Source organism: Lepidochelys olivacea (assembly GCF_965140295.1).
Source record: "Lepidochelys olivacea isolate rLepOli2 genome assembly, chromosome: 6".
Taxonomy (NCBI): domain Eukaryota; kingdom Metazoa; phylum Chordata; order Testudines; family Cheloniidae; genus Lepidochelys; species Lepidochelys olivacea.
This window is the reverse complement of record NC_140416.1, coordinates 13,309,438-13,324,358: the sequence shown is the minus strand read 5'-3', so window position 1 is coordinate 13,324,358 and position 14,921 is coordinate 13,309,438. Positions and strand designations below refer to the sequence as shown.

Here is a 14,921-nt window from a genome sequence, read left to right as displayed (position 1 = left end):
GAGCTGGCCCCTCGGGGCACAGGCTAAAGACTAAGTTAGCACAACTCACCAGCTAACATGATCTTTCTGTAGTATGGATGCAAGCTAGCTGCACTTGAGTGCTTCTAATTCTCCAATGCCTTCCCACTCTTCCTCCTGTGTCCCAAGAAAGGACAGACAAGTTCTCCCACCATCCACTGGGAAAGAATCCATAGAGGGGCTCAGCTCACTGCTGTGCAAAGAGCCTTGGGATGAGCTCCTAAAAGTCTTAGTGCCCCACCTGAGTGAGTGCAGTGCCAGTTTGGACCCAGCAGGACCTTTGTTTATTCACAGTGTGGCTCTTCTCATGTGAGAGAGGCTGACTCAAGCGCAGTAACTGAGTGTAGAAAACTCAAGACAAAGCCTCAGCTCTTTCGGCTGACAGGGATCTATTCTACCACAGTGGTTCTCAACTGGGGGGTCTGTGGCCCTGTGGGTGATGGGTGTCACAAGCAGGCTTCAGAGGATCTGCCCAAATAAACCAGAGAGCATGGCTGGCCTTTGACTCGGAGGCTTCTCTATCAAGCCTTAAAACCCACAGATTGTGTTAATCACTCTTATTGATGGACATGGTGATTCCACAGGCTACTGCCCACTACCTCCAACTGTAAGACAAACTTTAACTGTGACATCAGCAACATTAACATAAGCTTTCTAGAAATGTGAAGATACATGATCTATTCTTTTCGTACGGGGGAAATATGAATTCAGAGTTAAGGTTTTGTGTTGCAGTTCAAGCTAAAGGCATTTTTTGTGTGTACTGTATTTCTTTATAGTGTTGCCTCTAGGCCCAAGTGGTTAGCAGTATTCGGGGCCTCTCCAGGTTGTTTCCATTAAGAGGAGAAATTGATTATAAATGTCCCATATTTCTTGGTACAATCTTGTTTACTTAAGAAGAAGGTGCACACAGCTCTGTTTCCCTGAACACAGTAGAAATGCAAACTTGCTTGTAGCCAGTCCTGTGCCCTAACAAAGGGCTTTTTCTTGGCTTCCTCCACAGCCACATTACCAAGGCTTCTCTGGGTTTCTGCTGGCTTCCTTATTCCTTTCGATAGTTATCTGCAACATAAATCCATTCCCCAGCGCCTGCATTTTTGCAATCAGTCCTAGGGTTCTCCTCAGCCTGCTTGTCTCACCTACTACTCAGGCCATGCTGGTCCATGCCTTGGGTGGTGGGTTCTGTTGTTTTTGCTCCCACTAAACCATGGGGTATTTAATTGCTCCCATATTTAGCCTAACTGAAAGGGTGCTTTGTCCACACCTGAACTTCAAAGGTGGCTATCAATGGACGGGATATATTTGACCTCCTTGTAGGAGGTGGAGAGAAGAAGAAACTGCAGTCGTAGGTGGGGAGGGAGAAAGAGCACAGATCCTAGCTCAGCTGCAAAGGCCTCCTTTGCCTTTCACAAAGATCATCAGTGATGGGGATCCCCAGTGATTGAACAAAGGATCTCTTGTACCATGGGCCAATCATCAGGGAGAGAACTCCTGACTAAGGATGCGTGACATTAATGATGGGGGCATTTACAGAGGTTATAGCTGCCCCCACCATTCCTTCTCTCCCATGGTCCTCCCAGATATTCCTGCTCCCCCAGTCCTTCCATAGCATAGGCCAGAAGGGCCTCTCCTTGTCCCCCAGTAACCTTCCTTTGCAGCTGGGGAGGTGTCCCATCAGCACTGGCCCCTCAGAGCAGGACATCCCTGCCCACAAGCCGCAGGAGAAGCTCTCGGAGAGCAGAACTGGCACCTGAGCTCTGGAAACCGCTTCAGGGACAAGTTTCCTCTCTCTCAATTTGACAAGGGGGCAGGAAGAAGAGGCATAAATCCCTGGAGCTGTGTCAAGAGCTGGAGGAAAGGACTGTGTGTCCATGGCTGAAGGTGGGAGGAGAATGGATGGAGATGTGGTTCTCTGCTCTCTCACACAGAACATGTCAGCCAGCACAGCTGAGCCATCGTGGGGTTCTATTAATTTTCTGCTGTTAGATGCCTGCCCTAAATTACTGCCTCCCATCTGAATGAAGGCAAAGCAAGAGGGGCACTGTGCCCTCACCCTTGTCTGGACTTAGGGGATGTCTTCACGACCAAGCGTGGCAATGCTTTAACGTGGCTGTGTAGTCGCACCACCAGCGCTGGAAAAGAGCTCTCCCAGTGCTGCAAAAAAAACCACCATGACCAGGGGAGTAGCTGCCAGTGCTGGGAGCATTTCCCCACCCTTGTGTCCCACCCAGCTACCAAGTGGCGGAAACTTTTACCAGCAGCGGAGGGTGGGGAACCCTGGTGCGCCAGCTGATATTCCATCTTAGTTCTGTTGAAGACTTGCCACTTTTAGGTCTGGAATCGAGTGACCAGAGAGATTGAAGTGTTCTCCAACCAGTTTTTGAATGTTATAATTCTTGACATCTGATTTGTGTCCATTTATCTTTTACGTAGAGACTGTCCAGTTTGGCCAATGTACATGTCAGAGGGGCATTGCTGGCACATGATGGCATATATCACATTGGTAGACGTTCAGATAAAGGAGCCTCTGATAGTGTGGCTGATGTGATTAGGCCCTATGATGGTGTCCCCTGGATAGATATGTGGACACAGTTGGCAACGGGCTTTGTTGCAAGGATAGGTTCCTGGGTTAGTGGTTCTGTGGTGTGGTGTGTGGTTGCTGGTGAGTATTTGCCTCAGATTGGGAGACTGTCTGTAGGCAAGGACTGGCCTGTCTCCTAAGATTTGTGAGAGTGATGGGTCGTCCCTCAGGATAGGTTGTAGATCCTTGATGATACGTTGGAGAGGTTTTAGTTGGGGGCTGAAGATGATGGCTAGTGGCGTTCTATTATTTTCCTCATTGGGCCTGTCCTGTAGTAGGTGAAGTCTGGGTACTCTTCTGTCTCTGTCAATTTGTTTCTTCACTTCAGCAGGTGGGTATTGTAGTTGTAAGAATGCTTGGTTGAGATCTTGTAGGTGTTTGTCCCTGTCTGAGGGTTTGGAGCAAATACAGTTGTATTGTAGAGCTTGGCTGGAGACAATGGATAGTGTGGTGTGGTCTGGGTGAAAGCTGGAGGCATGTAGGTAGGAATAGCGGTCAGTAGGTTTCCGGTATAGGGTGGTGTTTATGTGACCATCGCTTATTAGCACCGGAGTGTCCAGGAAGTGGATCTCTTGTGTGGACTGGTCCAGGCTGAGGTTGATGGTGGGATGGAAATTGTTGAAATCATGGTGGACTTCCTCAAGGGCTACTTTTCCATGGGTCCAGATGATGAAGATGTCATCAATATAGTGCAAGTAGAGTAGGGGCAATAGGGGACGAGAGCTGAGGAAACATTGTTCTAAGTCAGCCATAAAAATGTTTGCATACTGAGGGGCCATGCGGGTACCCATAGCAGTGCCGCTGATCTGAAGGTATACATTGTCCCCAAATGTGAAATAGTTATGGGTGAGGACAAAGTCACAAAGTTCAGCCACCAGGTTGGCCGTGACATTATTGGGGATAATGTTCCTGATGGCTTGTAGTCCATCTTTGTGTGGAATGTTGGTGTTCAGGGCTTCTACATCCATAGTGGCCAGGATGGTGTTTTCAGGAAGATCACCGATGGATTGCAGTTTCCTCAGGAAGTCAGTGGTGTCTCGAAGATAGCTGGGAGTGCTGGTAGCGTAGGGCCTGAGGAGGGAGTCTACATAGCCAGACAATCCTGCTGTCAGGGTGCCAATGCCTCAGATGATGGGGCATCCAGGATTTCCAGTTTTATGGATCTTGGGTAGCAAATAGAATACCCCTGGTCGGGATTCCAGGGGTGTGTCTGTGCGGATTTGTTATTGTGCTTTTTCAGGGTCTTTCTTGAGCAAATGGTGTAGTTTCTTTTGGTAACTCTCAGTGGATCAGAGGGTAATGTCTTGTAGAAAGTGGTGTTAGAGAGCTGCCGGGCAGCCTCTTGTTCATATTCTGACCTATTCCTGATGACAACAGCACCTCCTTTGTCAGCCTTTTTGATTATGATGTCAGAGTTATTTCTGAGGCTGTGGATGGCATTGTGTTCTGCACGGCTCAGGTTATGGGGCAAGTGATGCTGCTTTTCAACAATTTCAGCCCATGCATGTCGGCAGAAGCACTCTATGTAGAAGTCCAGTCTGTTGTTTCGACCTTCAGGAGGAGTCCACCTAGAATCCTTCTTTTTGTAGAGTTGGTAGGAAGGTCTCTGTGGATTAGTATGTTGTTCAGAGGTGTGTTGGAAATATTCCTTGAGTCGGAGACGTTGAAAATAGAATTCTAGGTCACCGCAGAACTGTATCATGTTCGTGGGGGTGGAGGGGCAGAAGGAGAGGCCCCGAGATAGGACAGATTCTTCTGCAGGGCTAAGAGTATAATTGGATAGATTAACAATATTGCCGGGTGGGTTTAGGGAACCATTGCTGTGGCCCCTTGTGGCATGTAGTAGTTTAGATAGTTTAGTGACTTTTTTCTTTTGTAGACAAGCAAAGTGTGTGTTGTAAATGGCTTGTCTAGTTTTTGTAAATTCCAGCCACGAGGAAGTTTTTGTGGAGGGTTGTTTTTTTATGAGAGTATCCAGTTTTGAGAGCTCATTCTTAATCTTTCCCTCTTTGCTGTAGAGGATGTTGATCAGGTGCTTCCACAGTTTCTTTGAGAGCGTGTGGCACAAGCTGTCAGCATAGTCTGTGTGGTATATAGATTGTAATGGATTTTTTACCTTCAGTCCTTTTGGTATGATGTCCATCTGTCTGCATTTGGAAAGGAAGATGATGTCTGTCTGTATCTGTACGAGTTTTTTCATGAATTTCCGATCTTCCAGTTTTGGACAGTTATCAGCTATCTCACTCCCGTATATGTCAACATGTGATAGAATCCATTCCAAAGTTAATTTATTGCCTCTCTCTCTGATCCTCCAAACCTCTTTATGCATTGCATTGATGAGAGCATTCTGGTTTCTTCTAAAGGAACTGAGGATCGACACCTGTCAACAAAGATCACAACACTGGCCTCTATTTCTGCTCTGTTTATTTCTTGTGGTGCCATGAGTATGTTCTCCACTAGGGTCCTGGATGAAGACATTCTTCATCCACAGCCACCATTCTTAAAGGATTTATTTGATGAACCATCAGTGTACCCATGAATCTGTTTGCCTTGTGACTGATACTGTTCAATGGGCTTTTCTACAATTTTCTTTAGGGTGGCCAACTCCGTATGTTCCTTTGAGCAAGGTTCCCAAAGGGAGAGATATTTATTAAAGTAAATAGATTCATGTGGAGGGATTAGTGGGTGTACATGTTGCTTCACACACTCTACCCTCATAGCATCATCAAGTGTTTCTGTTTCTCCAGTAGCCTTTGTGCACTTCTGGAAACAAGAGGATCTTTTCAGCCTTAAGTTGGTTTTCCAGTTTCTGAACAGACCTGAACAGTGATGACATTCAGATAGGGAATGAGATAATTTCCATGCCAAAATAGCTATTCTTCTCTATGATTCTCAAGTGGTTGAACATCAAAAACTCTTTTTACAAATTGCTGTTGGAGTGGATCTTACACCTCCAGTTAGTGTGTGAATTGCAGATGACTGCACAACATTGATCTTGGCAAGGTTACTGAGAGCACTATGTGACCAGACAGGTAAGAGTTATTCAAGTATTGGATGAGATATTGAGCAGCATGTTGTTTTCACTGTTCAAACATGTGAACCCCAGTTGGTACCTGCAATACATTATAGAAGAGCCAATCTCTTCTTTGCTTTGGCTGCCAACTTTTTGACCTGTGGTCCAAACATGAGTACAGTGTCAATGTCACTCTAAGGTATAGCAGATTTTTCTCAACAGCAATACCTTCTCCAGCCAGTGTGAAGATTGGACTGTAGTTGAACCTCCTATAATTATGGTAAAGTAGGTGGACTTTGTTTTTGCTGGATTGAGCTTGAATTTATGTTGCGTTGCCCATCTAGTTAACGATATCTAAGTCCTCATTCAATCCATTCTCCATATATCTTTTTCAAGACCCATGGTATGAAGTGCAACATCGTCTGCATAGGTGTATTCAAATCATTTCAGGTAGTCTGACAGACCAGAGGAGAGCAGCAAAAAAACACCAGGACTTAATACTGAGCCCTGAAGAAATCCTGGCCTCATGGTCTTTGAAGGAGTATAACTTAATCTTAGTGGGTTTTTTTCCTGTATGGTAGGAAACCTCTTATCCAGAGGTGCATTTTACCAAACTCCCATCTCACTGCCTATTACGCCAGACTCCATTAAATGTTGCACTGAGTTTAAAACAGACTCCTGTTGATGACTGCGGTGGCTTTTTCTGGAAGCCATTGCTAAGAGGCTGCCAGAAGACCACCAGCAAGTCTGTCATTGAGTGCAAAGGCCCATAAGCCATTTGGGTAGGTTCTACCTTTCCTTCTTTTAGAAGCCACCATAGAAGCCTTGACTGTACTGTTCTTTCCATTATATTGCAAAGGAGACTGGTTAAAGATATAAGCCAATAGCTGCCTGGAAAAGAGGGATCCTTGCCGGATTTCAGAGAAACAGTAACTGGTGATTTCCATCAATTTAGGTACCTTCCTTTTTTATGCTTGAGTAATTTCTGATGTCCAACAACCTGGCTCTAGCCTTCTTCCCAAAGTGCTTTAGCTCATGGTCACAGATGGGGTCCAGCCCAGGGGAATTGCTTGGTTCAAGCATCTCTATTGCATCTTCTCGCTCAGGTATGAGAAAGATCTCTCGGAAGCCATGGTACTGAATTCTATAGGCACATATTTAAATGATCTTCGCCTTTCTTCCTAAATACTCCATCTTGCATGTTTTTGCAATGGCTCTATCCTCATCACCATATATGAGTCTGGTCATCTTGGCATAATGCTCGAACAGCGTACTCACAGACTTTGTCATCGAATGCTTCTACACCTCTAGTGTTCAAGATATTGGTGTTATTTAAATTATACGCCTTTGTCTGTTTGTTCTCAATTTGCTTCAATATCATCCATCAATCTTTTCCTCTGTGAGGATCCAGTCTTATTAAACTAAGCCAGCCCTTTGTTCAAGCAACTATTTACAGAGCTGCAGCACTTGGAGCTTAGCATTCGAGCCATGTGCACACAGACTGACCTGCTGGTGCTTTCCCCCCTTCTCTTCCCTCCTGCAACTTGTGACCCTCCCTCTAAGTTCCATGCTGGTTGCTACAATTTCTAGTCATCATTCAGCCTTTTTAACATTTGTGGATCTGTCTCCTGGGTAGAATATGCTGCTAGTGTGGGCCAGTAAGCTGACTGCATATTCATCCTCACTTCCTGCCCTAGTGTGATGTACTGAGAAGAAAAGTGGTGACAAGAACACCATCAGGTGAAGTAGTAAACAAGGGAGGTGGAAAGAAGGAAGAATTTATGCATTGCCTGAAGGATTGCCTGCATTGCAACTGAGCAGAGCTGGATGAGTAATTGTTTGTTTGGTTTGGTGGTGGTTCCAAAAAAAAAACATTAAAAAACAATATTTAGTTTGCGTCAAACCAAATCTAAAATATTTTGAAATTTTTGGTGACTCAGAAAAGTTAATTTGGGACCTGTTTCAGAGCAGGATTTCAAACTTGGCTTTCCCACATCCACTGGGCTACATGTTATGGGAGGACTGGGGGAGGGAACAGCAGCACCACCTCCTCCTTCTTCTCTGGCCATTTTATGAATGGCTGAAACCTCTCATATCAAAATTGCAATAATTTTAGGCCAACCAAAACCACATTTCTAGTTGAATACATGACCTGTCTGAAAGAATTTCCGTAGCTCTCCATAAGTGTGGCATTTCAGTTAGGATGACTGAGAGTGTGACAGTTGGGTCAAATCTGTGAAGGTTGCACCAGATAAATGGTGCTTCAGTACTCCAGCTACATACCCCGCTATGTGGTTGTCACTCACAAGGAGCATGCAGACCTCCACGATTTTTGTTTAATAATTGCAATTCCTTCACATTATGGCCCTAATACCAAAGTAAGAGTTCTACCTGAAAACATTTTCAGTTTATCAAAGTGTTTATGTTGTATTACCTTTCTGCAGAGAGACCAAAAGCCCTTCAGTACATCGAGTCAAAGTTAGAAAAGTAGAAATACAGAAGCAGGAAACTAAAGCTGAGAGATGTCCTGGAAATCACACCAGAAAGTCTAAAGAACTGCCCTCCTCAGACAACAGGAGATTTACCTTGGCATTTCCTCAGGAAGCTCATGGCTCTGAATGGGATGGCAAGAAGCACAAGCCTTGAGCACAGGGTACCCACTGATCAAACACTAACTATGGACAAAGAGGAGCTGGATATTCCTGAAGATTTTACTTTTCTCAGTGACACAGACACCAGTGATTCCCTGCACCCCCTTGATGTTCTCTGTGCCATTCTGCTTTCCTCAGACAGTTTCCTACAGCAGGAGATCCTGTCCAAAATGTCCATGTGCCAGTTTGCTCTCCCTCTGCTGCTACCTGCCCTCGACACCCCCAAGTGCACCCTACTGCTGTGGGCCATGAGGGACATGGTGAGGAAGTGGAGGCCGCACTCCCTGTCAGAGAGTAGAGGGTTCAGAGAGGAGAGCCTGGTGCTCACGTCAATGCCAACCATTTCCTTTGTGCGGATGGGGAGCTGCAGCTTCTCCAAGTCCCACCTCCTCAATGAGGTTCTCAGCCCCTCCCAGCAGCACCAGGATTTCTTCATCCATCGAGACATGGAGTCTGGGAACATCCCTCGGGAAATCGCAGGTGGGCTGCTCGAGATTTCCTGGTATTTCCCTGCTGGGAGGGAGAATCTGGATCTTTTCCCAGAGCCTGTTGTGGTTACAAACCTGCAGGGAGACATTGAGTTGCACTGGCTGCAGTTCAGCTTTTTAACAGAGGTCTCCTCAGCAGTGTTCATATTAACGGAGAGCATCAGTGAGAGAGAATGCACGCTGTTATCATCTCTGCAGGGATCAGCCACTAAATACTACTTCATCTTCAATTATCAGGCTGGGAAAGCCAAGGAAACGCTGGAATTCCTGAAAAAGTTAGCCTCGATGCTGAAACTGAACAAGTCACATGTGCTGTGGAAAGGAGGTACCACAAATAAGGCACAATTTGTAAAAGTTCTGCAGTCTGCAATAGCAGCCATAATGAAATCTTCTCCCAAGAGAGTGAGTATAGAAGCCATGGCTGAGACAGCACGTCAATTAGGCATCCAGGTAGATGAGGATAACAAGGAATGTCAGACCCCAAACACATATGCAAAGGAAATCACTGCACAAATCAAAGATGTGGCAAAGTACAAGAGGGAAAAGCTGAGACTCCAAGGGGAGACATGGAGAAACTTGGCTGAAGTGGATACAGAGCTGTGCCGAATGAGAAAGCAAGGAGACACCCCACTGGAGAACTATAAATCTCAGCTGAAAAAGAAATTAATGGATTTATGTGCTCAGCAGAATAAACATGACCTTACTGATGGTTTGATTACATTTATTACTGGAATAGAATACCTACATCACAGGGAGAAACATTACTTCCTGAAATGGATGAAGTTTGGCCTGGATCCCATTGCTAGGGAGAATCTTTCTAAACTATGGGATCAATATAAAGAGAAATGCAAAAACTCAAAAGATGACCCCAAAATGTTTGCAGAGTTAGACAAATTAATCTCTGCCAGTTCCTTAGGAGTGGAGCATTTCATGCGTGAGTTGGGGCAGTTTTATGAAGCTGAATGCTCAATGGTTAAAGAAGGTAAAATGGCAGAAAGCCAAAGGCAATTCACCCATCTCCCAAGCATAGCAGCTGACCTCATGCTGAAAGGGTTTCCCATGGAGATCATTGATGGAGACATTTCCAACATCCCACTGCAGTGGGTAACAGATGTTCTGAGTCAGCTTGATGCCAAGCTGGGGGGAAGGTACAGAATGCCGGTTCTGACGGTGCTGGGAGTACAGAGCACTGGGAAATCCACCCTCCTCAACATCATGTTCGGCCTGCAGTTTGCAGTGAGCAGTGGCTGATGCACACGGGGAGCCTTCATGTTACTCATTAAAGTGGCAGGGAACTTTCAGCAGGAACTGGGCTGTGATTTCATCCTGGTGATAGACACAGAAGGCTTGAAAGCCCCCGAAATGGCCAAGCTGGAGGATAGTTATCAACATGACAATGAGCTGGCCACCCTGGTGATTGGACTGAGTGACATCACCATCGTTAACATGGCCATGGAGAATGCCACTGAAATGAAAGATGTTCTACAAATTGTGGTCCATGCATTTCTCAGAATGGAGAAAATCGGGAAAAAAAACAACTGCCAGTTTGTGCATCAGAATGTCAGTGACGTGTCTGCACATGAACAAAACATGAGGGACAGGAAACACCTCCTGGAACAGCTGAATGAAATGACCAAAGTTGCAGCAAACATGGAAAAGAAATGCAAGGAGATGAATTTTTCTGATATTATGGATTATGATCTGGAAAAACACAATTGGTACATTCCTGCTTTGTGGCACGGACTCTCCCCTATGGCTCCAGTGAATTTGGGATACAGTCAAAAGGTTTATGAATTAAAGAAATATTTGTTTGAATTTCTGAAAGATTGTTCACAAGAGAGAACTCCCAAGGACATTCCCCAATTTCTTGCATGGGTGAGGAGCCTGTGGAATGCTGTAAAACATGAGAACTTCATTTTCAGCTTTAGAAACAGCCTTGTTGCTGAAGCCTATAACCAGCTGTCTGTGAAGTATGCAGAGTGGGAATGGGGTTTCTGGAAGGAGATACCTTTCTGGGTATCTGAAAAGGAAACTTTCATCCAAAATCAGCCACCAGATAAACTAGACCCTAATCTTTCAATCAGACTAAAGAGTGAGGCACAGGAAAAACTGAGGCAAGAAGCAGAGAAGATTTTGAATCATTTACAACTTTATTTTGAAAGTGGAGCAGCAAATCTGCACCTGATAGAAAAGTACAAAGAAGATTTTAGAAGAAGTGCCAATAGTCTCAGGAATGAACTGGAGAGTTATTCATTCAGCAAGTGGCAAGAAGCGATTCATATTAAAAAAGGCCAACACAAAACAGACTCTGTCCTGTCAGAGTACAAGAGAAAAATTGAAGAGAAAGTGGATGGGCTTCTGAACCATTGCAGGAAAAGCAACTGCAAATTAAATAATGATGAACTGGAGAAGGAATTGGAGAACATGTGGAGAGAGACATTGTCAGAATTATCACTCATTCCTTTACAGAGACGCAACATATTTGAAGATGTGGAGTTCCAGCTGAGAAGAGACCTAGCGGATAGGGGCATTGCAGTCTGGAAGATGTTACAGGATGCCAAAAGCTTGTGTGCTTATAAAACACAAAATTTCAAAATGAAAAAGAAATACTTAGACTTAAAAGTGTTCAGAGGTTACACACTATCAATATCAGGTGTGAAAGAATTCTTGACACAGGAATGCTGGCATAAAACAGAGGCTTTAGCTAAATCCTTAATAGAAGAGTGCAATAGTTACACTGATGGAAAAGTAAATGGCAAAGCAGATTATGATGAAACTTATTGCAGAGAGTTGTTCTAAAGAGCCTAAAGGAAGCCTTTACATTGAAATCAAAAACAGGCTGAGAAACTCTTTTGTGAATGGAGAATTACAGAAGTTAATTCCCTTAAATGTAATGGTGATTCTCTTTTAATATCAGACACAGGTTGCAGCTTCCAAACAGATAAAGAAACAATGCTATTTCACATTTCACATCCCATCACATTTCACATCACATATCGATGTATGGCAAAATTAAAGAAGGAGGGAAAGACCCAAATGTGGAGATTCTGCACCTCTGTCTTAAGGAGCAAATCGCCAAAATCCCAATTTGTCCTCACCACTGCATTTTGCTGATACAGTGGTACCATCCAGTGACCTGCAAACCTTTCCCACATGAGTGTTCCCTCCAAGAGCCCCCGAATACGAACCATCCACTTCTGCTACTTAAAGGAACAATATCCTGTGCTTTTATGGCTAATCTGACACCAAACAGCCTGGCCCTGATGCTCGCCTTCTCTGGGGTAACACATGGGAGGGGGAAAGTACTTCAGAAACACCAATGAGGGAGGTTTGCAGCATAATGTAATGGGGAAAGGAGGGATGCAGCCAGCAACCCCAAAAGACCCTGAGGTTTCAAAGGGAATCCCCACAAACACAACAGACACCAAGGCTCCATGGGAAACCCACCCCATCCCTGGGAATGGTCTTTCCCTCTGCTCTGCTCACTGCCCCGCACACATCTCTCATCCAGGGTAGTAAGGCTAAGAAGCCATGGTGCATTGGCTATTTGCCCTGTGATTGCCTGCTACCCTTCTGCATGGGGGTGCTGTGGGGAGAAGCCAGGGAAGGCAGTTAGTGGTGCTAAGAAATCTGTGGTCCCAGCTAGAAGGTCACATACTGCCATTTTGGCTAATACTTGCCTGGGTTTCCTCCCCCCTGCTCGCGTGGCATGGTTTGGCCCAGCTCTGTCTGTAACATCCACATGGATCCTTCTGGATGAAAGTGTCTATAAAGATGTGAATGAACATTTCAGTAATTCCTGTTGTATCCAAACGTGATTTTAAAATTGCTTTAAGTGAGCTGTGGCAGCCAAGGTTGAGCTTCACTGCCCTGACTTTCACTGATGTATAAATGCCGATGATTTGACTATTTACTGTCCTACGATTTTTGCCTGATCTCATTTGCTTGTTAGCCAGATACTGTATAAGCCCCAGTTCAGGCCAACCAGGAGCTTTATAAAATGAAATTCTAAAATGCCATGTTTGACTGATGTTGATTTATTTTGTGTATAAATGATCAAGAATTTTCAAAGAAAATTAAATGAGAAATGGTTTACAGGAGAGTGAGACGAGGTTTTGAGAGAGGAACATCCTGAGTACAATTTTTTTTCCTATTGATTTTCTCTGAATAAATGTTGGCCCAGGTAGCTGCCAGAGATAAAGTTTAAAACTGATCTGTGTATATTTTTATTCTCCTTTTGAGGATAACATGGATAAAAGAGACATTTAAGTGCGCATTGTTAGACAAATAAATATGTACGTGTGCCCACAAGATATATAGCACAGCCCTCCACATTTCTGTCTAGCCCCGCTAAGTTCCCACCATGGGAAAGAGGCTGGCCCTGTGCATCTGTACTGAGATTTTCTGGCTATTGATGAGAGAAATTTTCTCCATTTACGCTGGGGGGATGGGCGAGGAAGGGAAGTGGTGGATGCTGCCCTCTCCAAGGGATTAAAAAAAAGCCTAGAAATGTCACTTTTTGGCCAGGCATGCGATGCCCTTACACTCCGCTTGGTGCCATTTCTCTGTCTGTCTCTCTGTCTGTAATGGGATAGCTTTTAAATGCCTCATCTGATCAATTTCAAAATTTCAGGTGGTGCCCTGGGCACCAATGGCCAGAACCCTTTTGATTTGAGGGGAAATCAGTCAACTGAATATGAGGGACAAATGAAGCTCCTAGCATCCCAGTGGAGTTTAAGATGTTGGCCACCTGAATGACTCATCTCCCAGAAAAAAACAACATGGAGGAGGGATGGAAGAGGGAATGGGGATGTATCGATGGGAGAATAGCGGCATGCACACAGCCCATGGCATGGGGGGAGAATGCGGGACCCTGGTGTGAAGGGCTCACATAACTCCTGGTGGCAGGTGTGATGCTGACAAAGCCAGGCCAGAGCCATAGGCCCATTCACTTGTGTGTGACTATCAAAGGAGTTAAATGTATTAGTATATATTCAGGCCAATTCACTTGTGTGTTAATAGAGATCAAAGGAGATGTTAATTGCATTGTTTTTGCCTAACTAGATCTTGTTGTTTACTATTACATTACATTTACATTACGCATGCCTGGTAATTAAATAGACCTAGATCAAAGTGTGTGTTAATCTAAGAGTGTATTCAGATGTTAGAACTTCATGAAACGAATGGAATGTTACTTGTATTCTTTTCATGTATCTATTCTTATTATAATGTAAAGGCAGGCAGTTATATTATGTCTAAGCGTGTAATTAAATAGCTCATTGAATGCAAATGAAGAGTGTTAAATTCAAAGCAATTGGCCATTGTGTGAGTAAGAACATGTCTCTGATTGTTGTGTGGAGAAGAAGCTATAAGTACTGATTCAAAGGAAGATCCTTTATCTCTGGACTGTTTGGATTCTAACAGGGTGGAATAACTAAACAAGAAGACGGAGATCCCCAGAGCTATTCTGGGTGGCCCTGAACTGGCAGATTACTACATCCCTGTTATCCTTTGGGGTTCACAAACTTTGACTCACCTGTTAATGTAATGTACCTGCTTTAACCTCTCAATAACACATTTATTTTTCTCAGCTAATAAACCTATAGTTAGTTAACTATAGCATTGGATACCAGTGTTGTCCTTGGTGTAAGATCCAGAGTACCAATTGATGAGGGGCAAGTGACTGGTTTCTTGGAACTGGGAAGAACCTGATGTGGTGTGATTTTTGGTTTATGTGACCATCATCACTAAGTGCAGTTTGTTTACGTGGTGAGATGGGCTGGAGAGCTTAAGGAGACTGTCTGTAACTCCATGGTCCAAGACTAGTCCAGTGATCCAGGAATTTATATTTGTTGCTGGCTTGGTGAAATATAATTATAAACAGGATGACCAGATGTCCAGTTTTTAAAGGGACAATCCCGTATTTAAGCTGTCCTGACTTTTTCTTAAAAACGGGCAAACTATCCCATATTTTCAGTCTCCCCGCATGCATCAGTACTAATGAGTCCTGCTGCTGGCCGGATCCTTGCTCGCGAGCCATCCTCCCACCAGTGCGGGGAGGGGGGGTGGGGGGGTCCAGTGACCAATGATGGGGGTGGGGATGAAAAGCTGGTGGCAGGGATAAGATGCAGTGCGCAGGGCCAGCTGCTCCCCCTGCTGGTCTGTCAGTGCAG

At 44.6% G+C, this 14,921-nt stretch overlaps 1 pseudogene across 1 annotated transcript; it reads left to right on the top strand.

Annotated features, from left to right (window-relative positions):
- The first annotated feature begins 8,286 nt into the window (after nt 1-8,286).
- Nucleotides 8,287-11,547, top strand: LOC311522756 (up-regulator of cell proliferation pseudogene; annotated as a pseudogene). Its single transcript has one exon. The product of its transcript is annotated as an up-regulator of cell proliferation pseudogene (transcript).
- The last annotated feature ends 3,374 nt before the right edge of the window (nt 11,548-14,921 follow it).